The following is a 12,934-nucleotide window of genomic DNA, read 5'->3' as shown; positions in this document are numbered from 1 at the left end:
TTCCTATTTCTCCATAGGAATGGGAAGGTCTATCCTATGCCTGTCCTACCTTTGTATTTTAGAAGCACATAGCTTGTCTGGTTTCAGGGATTCACAGCTGGAGAGGAATGTGCCACGGGTTGACCTTGAATCTTGCCAATATCTGATTTAGATGGTATTTAGATGAGACCTTGGACTTTAGACTTTTGAACTGCTGCTGAAAGAAATTAAGACTTTGAGAGCTATTGGGATGGAATCAAGGCATTTTGTATGCAAAAAGAATATGAATTTCAGGGGGACAGGGACAGAATGCTGTAGACTGAGTGTTTGTGTCCCCACAACATTCATATATTGAAACCTAATCCCCAATGTGATGGTGTTGGGAGGTAGGGCCTTTGGAAAGTTGTTAGGTCATGAGAGCGGAGCCCTCATGCATGTGATTAACGCCCTTGTAAAAGAGAGCCCAGAGAGCTCTCTTGTCCCTTCCTCCATGTGAGGACATGCGTATAGGATGTCTATAAACCAGGAAGTGAGCCCTCAGACACCAGATCTGCTGGAGCCTTGATCTTGGACTTCCCAGCATCTGGAACTATGAGAAATAAATTTCTGCTGCTTATAAACACCCAGTCCATGGTATTTTTTTATAGTAATCTGAATGGACTAAGACAGAAATACTTCCTTTTACTGTCCTAAATTTACCTACCTTCCCCTCTGCTCCCCTCTCACCCCTGCCACGTTCAGACAAACTAGAGATTTGTGAAAAAGTCAAAGTTCGCAATTCTGTCTTCTCTCATCATGCATCTCTCTCACCTTGTGTCTTTCTTGACAGAAGCATTCTCATCTTTTTAGCTCTCCTTATATCACAGTTTCCAGCCCCTGTCATAATTTTGGTGGACTTACTCTTTCTGTTCACTCTCCATTGTTCCCCTGGGGAATGACGAAAATCGACGCCACCAGGACCTCCGGTTTGAGCCCTATAGGACGTTTAAGGAGAGAGGATTTGTGTTTGGTTTGGTTTAGTTGTATTCTTTCCCCATCTCAAGAAACACAGGTAGATGTAGCTTACCAAGTGAGGTAGGTGATGTCCTTCTCTAGAAAATTTTATAGTTGAGTACACAATATTTCACTGAGGAAAATTTGTACAATAAGCTAGCTATTCAATGGATTACAAAGACTGTAAGCCCTACAACTAAGACCCTAAAGCAGAGCTAGATTAAGAAGGAGGCACTTACATGCTTAGGGCACTAGCAGAAATCACAACCATACAGCTTTAACGAGGTTATCCAAAATTTCATAATCAGATCAAAGGGAAACACCATTTTGTGTTTTATGACTGCTTTTATTTGGGCTACATAAGGGAGGGAGCCCCATAATATCTTAGTGGTTGGAGACTTGGCCTAAAAGCCAAAGGCAGGCAGAGAAGGAGCTGGAAACAGGTTCTCCTTTGTGACACACTTGGTCTCTTCTGCCTCCCTTTGGCTCTAGTCTTCACAGAACGTATATCTGAGTGGGAATTGTGAGTACAGTGGTTCTGCTTCCATGGGTTCTGCTTCCGGTTTCTCTTCCACGGGTTCCCCCCATCCCCGCCAACCCTGTTCCAGTTTCCCTGGCATCCTCTTCCTCCGGTTCCACAGACCAACCCTGTTACACTATTTTACATAAGGGACCTGAGCATCTGCGGATTCCAGTATTTGTGGAGGATCCTAGAACCCACACCCAGCGGATACTAAGGGACGACTGTATTTGGCTTCTGTTCTCAGCAGAGTTTATGTGATGAAAGTAGGCACAGGTGGCCTTTGCTACCTCTAGCACATGTCACCACCATGCCGCCCCCAAGCCCCCCATCTCATGGTGTCCCCTCCTTCACTTCAGGGCCCCCCAAACATTTTTCAGATCCATGAGTCATATTAAATTAGCATTGGTTGTTGATAAATTAAAGGTCGTCTCCCTCCCAGGGTAATATACCAATATGGGTCAAAGTCTTAGCTAAAGAAGGAGTGTCTAGCTGTGGAATTCTAATTATAAGCTGGTGGAGTAGATAACCCGCGAGGGCAGGCTCTTCCACTGCTTCTAAGCTCCCATTATATGGACCTGCATTGTCCAAAGCAGTAGTCACTAGCTGAATGGGATGATTAACATATAATTAATTAAAAGTAAATAAAATAAAAAAATTTGGTTCCTTAGTCACACTGACCACATTTCAAGCGCTGAAGAGCCTCATGTGTCTCCCAGCTAACGGATTGGACAGCACAAATACTAAGCATTTCCATTATCACAGAAAGTTCCATCAGACAGTGCAAGTGTAGATAATTACTTTCTTGGCCTATGCAGAGGTGGTCTACCCTTACCCCAGTGCAGGGTTTCTCAGTGTTGGCACTACTGACGTTTTGGACTGCATCCTTCTTTGTTGAGGGGGATTGTCTTGTGCATTGTAGGATGTTTGGCAGCGTATCTGGCATCCATCCCCTACGGGCTGGTAACGCTTCCCATCCAGCTGTGATCATCAGAAATGTCTCTAGGGACCTCCCCGGCGGTCCAGTGGTTCAGAAATGTCTCTAGGGACCTCCCTGGCTGTCCAGTGGTTAAGACTCCATGCTTCCATTGCAGGGGGCACGGGCCCGATCTCTGGTTGCAGAACTAAGATCCCACATGCCGCGTAGCACGGCCCCCCCCCCAAAAAAAAAATCTCTCTAGACATTACCAAACGTCCCCCACAGGACTAAACTGCTCCCAGTTGAGAACCACGGCAGTAAAGCTGGCTGACACTTTGGGGGTCGTAGAGGACATCTGTAAGCACACTTGTGAGCAAGATAGGCCCAGGGAGCTGTGAGCACTTAGAGGACAGGGACTCTGCAGGGGCCAAGCCGTGCACATTTCACATGCTCTTGAAACGTTACAGATGAGAAGAATTTCAGAGCGATGTTTATAGCCCAGAAAGATATTCTTCCCCTGGTCTTGAGAATTCCCTTGATGCTAAATTGTCATGTATGTCAAAGCTCTACAGAGCTGCAGGGAGGGCCGTAAATCAAAGGAAGGCAGAGAAGAGGCCCAGGGGGCAGACTGTGCGGTGAGTAAACTTATCCCAGCACGGGTGAACGGGGCTGTCCCCACTTCGGTCTGAGATTTCCAGCCTGGCGTCCTAAGCCCCCTGTTCCCAAAGTGGCCGTTCATGCGCTAACTGGCTATAACTGCGTCATCAGCAGCTTGTCAGCTGTAAATTCTCATCCCAGGCCAGGTCTCTCTTCCCAGGACCAAAGTCATGAAGATGTTTGCCCTTGCACAGGCCTTTGACATGTGCTGGGCCACATTTGTATATTGGTCTGAGGGCCCTCCAGAGCTTAGTGCTTCCCTCTGGCCCAGGCGAGCCTTTATGTGCCGTGCATTCCTCCTGACCATGACGTCATGCTTGTACCTCGCCACCGGAGATTGAATCCGAAGACCGGAGGACTTAAAAGTCTTAAACAAGCAAATGTTTTCCATTATTTAAGATGTTAAGGAAGGCAAATTCTGAAATATTTATGGCCACGGTCTCCTTTGTGGGTCGTCAATGACTTCTTCCCTTTCAGGAGGCATCTTACAGAGAGGGAGCCCTGGTCTTCTCCCCCTGGGGCCACTAACTCACAGCAAAGCTGAGTCAACCATTCCACGGGAAGACTGGTGAAAAGTTGATTCGCCACACACTTCTAGCTGAAATGAATGAAAGCAAACCCAGGAGAAGTCCAAGTTTACCATAGAAGGCAAAGCAGAGACCAAGGACCGCCCTGTTTCCTGCAGACATGCATTTTAGATTTAGCTCGAGTTGTTTTTCTGTTTTCAGGGACGATGTCAATCATCTCATAAGTAAATGAAGACAATGATTCAACAGTTCTGTAAACATTGAGAGAAAAAAGAAACCGCCCCACAAAATGCTTGGTGTACTTCAGACTAGGGTGGGGTTGAGTTACACGGTGCCTTCTGGTGTCACCTCTGCCCTTTCCTTTTATTCAGGGCCTGTGAGAACTAAGTAGCTCCATCTGGAAGTTCTGCCCGATGCTCCGGCACCATAGCAAGCCGTCCAGTGTGATCTGAGCCTCTTCAGAGGGTCTAAATTATTCTCTACAGGTAAGACTGAAAAGCCCATTCTTTTATGCAGTGTTTCTCGGTGGGGATGCTTTTAACAACTGGGGTGGGATGACTGTTCGCTATGCGAGTGTCTCTGGCTTATAGCAGGGCATTTAGCACCCCCAGCTTCTAGGCACAAAATGCTAGTGGTGTCTACCTTCCGTCATTGTCACAACCAGCCATCCCCTAACACTCATTTCCCAATAGCACTTGGTGGGCAGCACTGCCCCCACTGAGCACATTGCAAGTGTACTGCGGTAGAATCTAGAATGTTTGCACTACCCGCGGAGTGTTTAGGTAGCCACCTTGCCCTTTATTTATTTTGCCAGCTGATTCTGCAGACCTCAGGTCTGAGACCCACTTTGCCCCATCTGCAGAGGGGTTTTGACCATTGCATTTCTTCCCCTAGAGTGAGATAGTATGGGGTGGGGGTGGGGAAGACAGGAGAAGAGAATGACCAGCTGCTCAGTTATTCCATTCCTGATCCCTGCTGATCACCTAAGGTTGTAAATACACTCTAGGAGAACTCTCCTAGGCGTGGAGCAAGAGGCCTTAGTTGGCAGGAAACATGAGGAAAACATGGAGATTGAAGTTAAAGAGGAGGTCCTTCATGGAAAAAGGCTGGGAAGATTGTAGGTTGTCTCTTTCGTGAAAAGAAGTTGAGACTCAGAGATGCTAAGTGACTTGCTAAAGGTTAGACAGCTAGTTAGTGTCCTGGAACTATGGTGACCATGCCATACCAGGACAGTCCCCATTAGTCCTGTTGTCCCAGCAGAATTATCAGCAGTAATTTCTCTCAACCTCAAAGGAGTCCCAATTTGGATAATAAATTTTATGATCACCCTACCTAAAACCCAAGTCTCTCTAACCATCAGTTCATCACTTTTCCCACTATACAACCCTTCCTCTTTCTCTTTTTTTTGTGGTTCTCAAAACTTTTCCTCCTATTTGAGTCTATTTCTCATGTTTTCATAACTTCATCATCCTCAAAGTTTGGGAGGCTATAAATGACAACTCCAAGTCCAGATTGCCTGAACTATGGGGCCGTTGGTTCCTAAGTGGACGAGGAAGCAAGACACTCCAGAAACAGGATCACTTGGGCCTCAGGCAAGTCCTCAGCCTTGACCAAGCCTTAGAAAGCCACCCATGTGCCACATCCTCAGTGCCCAAGGCTGGAGGTGGGGGGTGGGGGCGAGGAATCTGGTGAACATCTGTGATTTTATTTTTAATGAATCCAAGATGAATTGAAAAGAAATGCAGTGTGAAACACCACCCATTAGGCTATGAAAGTCCAGTATGTCCAGATGATTCAAGCATGGTGTTCATATTCTTTGGTAATACTTTGAAATCCTTTGTGAACTATAAAATTTAAGTATAAGCAAGAAAGTGCTTCTCATAACAAAATAAAATCCCTTTTCCTTGTCTGCCCCATGGGGCAAAAAATACCAGTGTTGTTAATGGGTATATCAGTACCACCCTCAAGAATTTCTTTGTGTCATAAACACACAATGCAATTTTGGTAGAGTCCCCCAGCAAGCTATAATCACAAGCTGGGAGGACGCTGGTTCTGCGGCTGTGCTTGGTTTCTTTATTGCTGTTAATTTGCAACAGAACTAAATACCTGTGTAACAAGACCTTCTGATACCAAAGCTCAGTGGACTTGGGAGAAACTGGTTAAAATGAAAATTGGTTCCATATAGAGTTGGGAGAGTAAAATGGCTTCTTTTTAAAGTAAGGAATTTTGCTATTCTGATTTTTTTTAACACCTTTATTGGAGTATAATTGCTTTACAATGGTGTGTTAGTTTCTGCTTTATAACAAAGTGAATCAGCTATACCTATACATATATCCCCAGATCTCCTCCCTCTTGAGTCTCCCTCCCACCCTCCCTATCCCACCCCTCTAGGTGGACACAAAGCACTGAGCTGATCTCCCTGTGCTATGTGGCTGCTTCCCACTAGCTATCTCTTTTACATTTGGTAGTGTATATAAGTCCATGCCACTCTCTCACTTAGTCCCAGCTTGCCCTTCCCCCCCCCATGTCCTCAAGTCCATCCTCTACGTCTCCATCTTTAGTCCTGTCCTGCCCGTAAGTCCTTCAGAACCTTTTTTTTTTTTTTAGATTCCTTATATATGTGTTAGCATATGGTATTTGTTTTTCTCTTTCTCACTTACTTCACTCTGTATGACAGACTCTAGGTTCATTCACCTCACTGCAAATAACTCAATTTCGTTTCTTTTTATGGCTGAGTAATATTCCATTGTATATATGTGCCACATCTTTTTTATCCATTCATCTGTTGATGGACACTTAGGTTGCTTCCATGTCCTAGCTGTTGTAAATAGAGCTGCAATGAACATTTTGGTACATGACTCTTTTTGAATTATGGTTTTCTCAGGGTATATGCCCAGTAGTGGGATTGCTGGGTCATATGGTAGTTTTATTTTTAGGTTTTTAAGGAACCTCCATTCTGTTCTCCATTGTGGCTGTATCAATTTACATTCCCACCAACAGTGCAAGAGTGTTCCCTTTTCTCCACACCCTATCCAGCATTTATTGTTTCTAGATTTTTTGATGATGGCCATTCTGACCAGTGTGAGGTGATACCTCATTGTAGTTTTGATTTGAATTTCTCTAATTATTAGTGATGTTGAGCATCCTTTCATGTGTTTGTGGGCAATCTGTATGTCTTCTTTGAAGAAATGTCTATTTAGGTCTTCTGCCCATTTTTGGATTGGGTTGTTTGTTTTTTTGATATTGAGCTGCATGAGCTGCTTGTAAATTTTGGAGATTAATCCTTTGCCAGTTGCTTCATTTGCAAATATTTTCTCCCATTCTGAAGGTTGTCTTTTTGGCTTGTTTATGGTTTCCTTTGCTGTGCAAAAGCTTTGAAGTTTCATTAGGTCCCATTTGTTTCTTTTTGTTTTTATTTCCATTTCTCTAGGAGGTGGGTCAAAAAGGACCTTGCTGTGATTTATGTCATAGAGTGTTCTGCCTATGTTTTCCTCTAAGAGTTTTATAGTGTCCAGCGTTACATTTAGGTCTTTAATCCATTTTGAGTTTATTTTTGTGTATGGTGTTAGGGAGTGTTCTAGTTTCATTCCTTTACATGTAGCTGTCCAGTTTTCCCAGCACCACTTATTGAAGAGGCTGTCTTTTCTCCATTGTATATTCTTCCCTCCTTTATCAAAAATAAGGTGACCATATGTGTTTGAGTTTATCTCTGGGCTTTCTCTATCCTGTTCCATTGATCTATATTTCTGTTTTTGTGCCAGTACCATACTGTCTTGATTACTGTAGCTTTATAGTATAGTCTGAAGTCAGGGCGCCTGATTCCTCCAGCTCCATTTTTCTTTCTCAAGATTGCTTTGGCTTTTCGGGGTCTTTTGTGTTTCCATACAAATTGTGAAATTTTTTGTTCTAGTTCTCTGAAAAATGCCAGTGGTAGTTTGATAGGGATTGCATTGAATCTGTAGATTGCTTTGGGTAGTATAGTCATTTTCACAATGTTGATTCTTCCAATCCAAGAACATGGTATATCTCTCCATCTGTTTGTATCATCTTTAATTTCTTTCATCAGTGTCTTATAGTTTTCTGCATACAGGCCTTTTGTTTCCTTAGGTAGGTTCATTCCTAGGTATTTTATTCTTTTTGTTGCAGCGGTAAATGGGAGTGTTTCCTTAATTTCTCTTTCAGATTTTCCATCATTAGTGTGTAGGAATGCAAGAGATTTCTGTGCATTAATTTTTTATCCTGCTACTTTACCAAATTCATTGATTAGTTCTGGTAGTTTTCTGGTAGCATCTTTAGGATTCTCTATGTATAGTATCATGTCATCTGCAAACAGTGACAGCTTTACTTCTTCTTTTCTGATTTGGATTCCTTTTATTTCTTTTTCTTCTCTGATTGCTATGGCTAAAACTTCCAAAACTATGTTGAATAACAGTGGTGAGAGTGGACAACCTTGTCTTGTTCCTGATCTTGGAGGAAATGGTTTCAGTTTTTCACCATTGAGAACGATGTTGGCTGTGTGTTTGTCATACATGGCCTTTATTATGTTGAGTTAAGTTCCCTCTGTGCCTACTTTCTGGAGGGTTTTTGTCATAAATGGGTGTTGAATTTTGTCAAAAGCTTTTTCTGCATCTACTGAGATGATCATATGGTTTTTCTCCTTCAATTTGTTAATATGGTTTATCACATTGATTGATTCCCATATATTGAAGAATCCTTGCATTCCTGGGAGAAACCCCACTTGATCATGGTGTATGATCCTTTTAATGTGCTGTTGGATTCTGTTTGCTAGTATTTTGTTGAGGATTTTTGCATCTATGTTCATCAGTGTTACTGGTCTTAGTTTTCTTTCTTTGTGACCTCTTTGGCTGGTTTTGGTATCAGGGTGATGGTGGCCTCGTAGAATGAGTTTGGGAGTGTTCCTCCCTCTGCTATATTTTGGAAGAGTTTGAGAAGGATGGGTGTTAGCTCTTCTCTAAATGTTTGATAGAATTCTCCTGTGAAGCCATCTGGTCCTGGGCTTTTGTTTGTTGGAAGATTTTTAGTCACAGTCTCAATTTCAGTGCTTGTGATTAGTCTGTTTATATTTTCTATTTCTTCCTGCTTCAGTCTCAGAAGGTTGTGCTATTCTGTTTAATTAAGAGGCCGTTGTACAGACAAGTCTGCCTTCTAATGAGCTCTCTTCCTGACCACCTTGGAAAAACCTATTCACCGACTTCATTTATTCCGTGGTGAACAACACAGGCTCTGGTGCTATTTGACTCTTTCCTCTGGCTGGGGAGGCTGTGTGATCTTAGGCAAGATCTTACTTAACCTTCCTTGGCTTCAGTTTCCTCAACGGTAAAACAAGGGTACTAGTGCCCACCTTATAGATCCTAATCATGTTGCTGTGAGGAGGGAAGACAATAACGCATGTGAAGTGCTCAGTGTAGGGCCTGGTTCATACAGCTGCCATTATGGTTATTTAATCACATGCTTCTGAGATCAGTTATATAACAAGTGCTGCACCAGGTTGTGGGGCTTCAAAAATGAGTAAGATATGGGGCTTCCCTGGTGGCACCGTGGTTAAGTCTCTGCCTGCCAATGCAGGGGACACGGGTTCGATCCCTGGTCCGGGAGGATCCCACATGCCGCGGAGCAACTAAGCCTGTGCACCACAACTACTGAGCCTGCACTCTAGAGCCCGCATGCCTAGAGTCCATGATCTTCAGCAAGAGAAGCCACCACAGCGCAGTGGTTGAGAGTCCGCCTGCCGATGCGGGGGACACGGGTTCATGCCCCGGTCCGGGAAGATCCCACATGCCGCAGAGCGGCTGGACCCGTGAGCCATGGCCGCTGAACCTGTGAGTCCGCAGCCTGTGCTCTGCAATGGGAGAGGCCCCAGCAGTGAGGGGCGGGTGAACCGAAAAAAAAAAAAAAAAAAAAGAAGAAGAGAAGCCACCGTAATGAGAAGCCCACGCACTGCAACAGAGAGTAGCCCCCTCTCGCCGCAACTAGAGACAGCCTGCTCACAGCAATGAAGACCCAACGCAACCAATAAATTAATTAATTAATTTGTTTATTTAAAAATAAATAAATTTTTTAAAAGAATAAAGTAAAGGTTCTGACTTGAAGTCCTTACATTCTAAGGGGGCATAGCAACCATATACGCAAATACTTACGTGGGGCTCTGAGGTGGCAACGGGAAAGAGAGCCTATTGACATCGTGTTGAGTTCTGAAGCATGGATAAAAATTCTCCGGGCAAAGAAAGTGAAAGCGCTTCCCAAGACTGTTCAGGATAGGTAACAATGTACCTGGATGAGTGGAAAAAGATGATAAGACTTTTGTTTTGGTTCCAGACCAATTTTTACAGAAAAGATTATGACTCATTTAAACAGGTAAAACAAAGCCTGCTGTTTGTACACTTTATTCTCTTTTCCCCGAGCCAAGCAAACAGAGCTGGGGACACTGTGACGTCAGGAGGCTTGTTAGGTAAATAGAGCATGTTTCCGTGAGGTCAGAGCCGTCCGCTCTTCTCTCACTGGGCTCTTGGCCCAGACCTGCCCAGAACATTGCCTGCAGTAGAGCGACCCATGATGGAGCCCGCTCTCCAAAGTACTCTCCAAATTCCCTCTGACCTGCACGGAAAGATGTTTGAATAAAACGTTTCACTGTAAACCTTCAAACTCAACGTTTCTAGAAGACTCCTTTGGGAATGTCCATGGCGTTGGGCTTCCTGCCATCTACCATTGACACCTCACAAAAAGTGGCCCTGGCAGAGACAGATCACAGAACTGAGGAGGACAGGTGAGCTCATCCACAGACCCTTGAATGCTTCAGCTGGCTGGGGCCCAGATTTCCAGAGATATGGACATGGCATTTCAGGTCAAATGAAAGTGGTCGTTTCAGAACTCTCCCCAGGAAAAACCGGTAAGGAGTGAGGAAGTGGGACCATGGAAAGGCACACTGCCAAGAGCGAAGTTGGATAGAAGGTGACTTGGATCAAACCCACAGGGGAGCTTGGAGCTGGTCCAGGCCACATGACAAGGCTGTCCTGAAGGGGCAACACAGGAGCTGGGGTTTTTGTACCTCCCATTGCATCGGACATTGGTTCAGTGCCGCTCCCAGGGGACTTCAGTTCCTGGGCACTCACTGCCTGTGCACACAGGCTAATAGATCCCTACAGCCTCACAGCAATCCACTGTGGCTGTAGGAAGAAGCGCATACAGGCAGGGCCGGGTGCAAAATGAAAATGTGGGCGCCCTTTTTTAAAAAGCAGGGGAAAGGTGCCAAATAAAAGGTACTAAACTAAAAGCTTTTTCCTTTCTTCACAGTCTCTCTCTTGGCTTGTCATCGTTTCTTTTGTTGTTGTTGTTTTTTTTAAATGCCACTATTGAATGCCACTCTAAGTGAAGGAAAATTTAAATTTTAAATCATTAGCATATATTTTACCCCTTTCATTTCAATATTGTGTGATGCCTGTTTTAAATGCAAATATAAGAGCATTTAACGAGTATGCTAATCGCCAAAAATTACACAATTTGCATATTTCATTCTTAGCGTAACAGTGGAAAAGCTGCGCAAAAGTAACTCATCTGCTTTTATTTCATTTCTTGATGCATATGCACATGTTACTAACAGTCCCTACCTTCAGCTTACTGATGAGTAAAGAAGGATTGAAAGGGAAGGGACTATGGGTGGCCTAACCTTTCCCTTTCCTTCTCTGTCATCATTTTTAGCATCAGTCAGGTCCTTGGCTAGGGCAGGAAAGTAATGTGAGGAAGAAAGAACATGAGAGGGCTCTTTGCTCATCCATGTTTCTTAGAAACCACCGCCTTCTTTCTGGGTTAGAAGCAAGTCTTGGTTCAGATGGAAAGTGTGGCCTCTTGGTGCCGTCAGCATCCCTCCCGCTCCCCAGCTAACTCAGTTGGAGACAAAACACACTTTCCTTGTACTCGCCTTGAGTCTCTGTGAACTCCCACACATTGAGGGTCCACTGGAATTTGGTGCTCATGGGACCGTCTGTGAGAGTGGGGCAGGAAGAAGGGACAGACACACAGACCGTGTGGATCTCCTCTGTTCGTGTGCATGCTCTGTTGCCCCATCAGAATTCACTTACAAAATGCAAGTTCAAAGGAAAAACATTTAAGAATTTCAAAATGACAGTAGAGCATCAAACTCAGCATAGGGTCCTTCTGAACATGAAGTCCTGGTGACCACAGGGGTCACACACCCCCATGACGCTGGCCCTGCAGGCAGGAAGGCCAGATGTGTGAAAATGGTCAAGGGATCCCAGGGAATGTGGATGGAGTCCTGAGAAAGAAACCCAACCGGTAGGCCAGCCCTGCCCACGGGGAGTTTGTGCAGAAGGAGTCTAGGGCACACAGAGAGATTTGTTTCTGGAGCTATAGCCCCAGAACACAAGCCATGCCAGGAAAGAGGCGACAGCAAGAGACAGGGGACCAAGGAGAGGGAGAAAGCCAGGGAGCTAGCTGATGAGCACCAACCTGACAGAACCAGGGGAGATCCACGAAAGCAGCCGAGGATCATGGAGGGAAGCAAGATACTGGCAAAGGAGTGTCATAGAACAACTGCCATTTGGACCTGGTCCCAAACCCGATGCCCTGCCCCGCATCCCTCTACACCTGTGAGCTATGCTGAACGAGCCTGGGCGTGGCTCCTTAGCGGGGCAAACCCCGGTGGATGGCCGGGCTTCCCAGTTCCTTCTTCTTGTTCTACCCTCGTGGTAAAAATAGAGACAATTGCTAGGAGTGAGGCGGCCTCCTCCCTCCCCTGCAGAGAACACTTCTGCTTTGCCAAAGCTCTAGGAACACTTTCCCCGATTGTTTCATCGTGGAAACAAGCAGGAAACCGGCTACGCTGAACACGTGATATGGAAAGAGGTGAGCGGTGATCCTCCAGCTTGCAGGACACCGGGTCGCTTGGTCCATCTGTGAGACTTTGCAATCCAGCAGCAGAATCCTGTGACTCGGGAGGTGTTTAGCCTCCTTCCATCACCCGTGACTCAGTCGTCTGCGTTAGCTTAGAGCAAGGTTTCTCAGCCGCGGCTCTGTTAGCATTTTGAGCCGGTTAATTCTCCACAATGGGAAACTGGCCTCTGCACTGGACGATGTTTAGCAGCGTCGCTGGCCTCTGCCTGCCAGATGCCAGAGCATCCCCCGGTTACGACAATCAAAAATGTCTCCGGACTTTGCCCGCTGTTCCCTGGGGGACATAATTGCCCTTGGTGAGGATCAGTGGCCGAGAGCATGTGGGGGTTTTACCCTATGCTCTTAGCTAGGTGTATTATTACACTTTTTTTTTTTTTTTTTTTTTTTTGGGTTTGCGGGCCTCTCCCTTTT

The 12,934-nt window shown here is 45.1% G+C and overlaps 1 protein-coding gene across 2 annotated transcripts in view; it reads left to right on the top strand.

The window, feature by feature from the left end:
• Positions 1–12,934, top strand: part of NEDD9 (neural precursor cell expressed, developmentally down-regulated 9) — a 296,988-nt gene that overhangs the window by 147,287 nt on the left and 136,767 nt on the right. For both annotated transcript variants that reach the window (XM_027128364.1, XM_027128365.1), the window contains one exon: positions 3,967–4,080. The gene's annotated coding sequence lies outside the window, so the exon portion shown is untranslated. The remainder of the gene's footprint in view (positions 1–3,966; positions 4,081–12,934) is intronic.

The sequence above is a fragment of the Aethalodelphis obliquidens genome, unplaced genomic scaffold (genome assembly GCF_003676395.1).
Source record: "Aethalodelphis obliquidens isolate GAN/ISIS:26980383/991018 unplaced genomic scaffold, ASM367639v1 scaffold34, whole genome shotgun sequence".
In the NCBI taxonomy this organism is placed as follows: Eukaryota; Metazoa; Chordata; class Mammalia; order Artiodactyla; family Delphinidae; genus Aethalodelphis; species Aethalodelphis obliquidens.
Note: the sequence above shows the minus strand (reverse complement) of the source record. Positions and strands in the feature narration are given on the sequence as shown.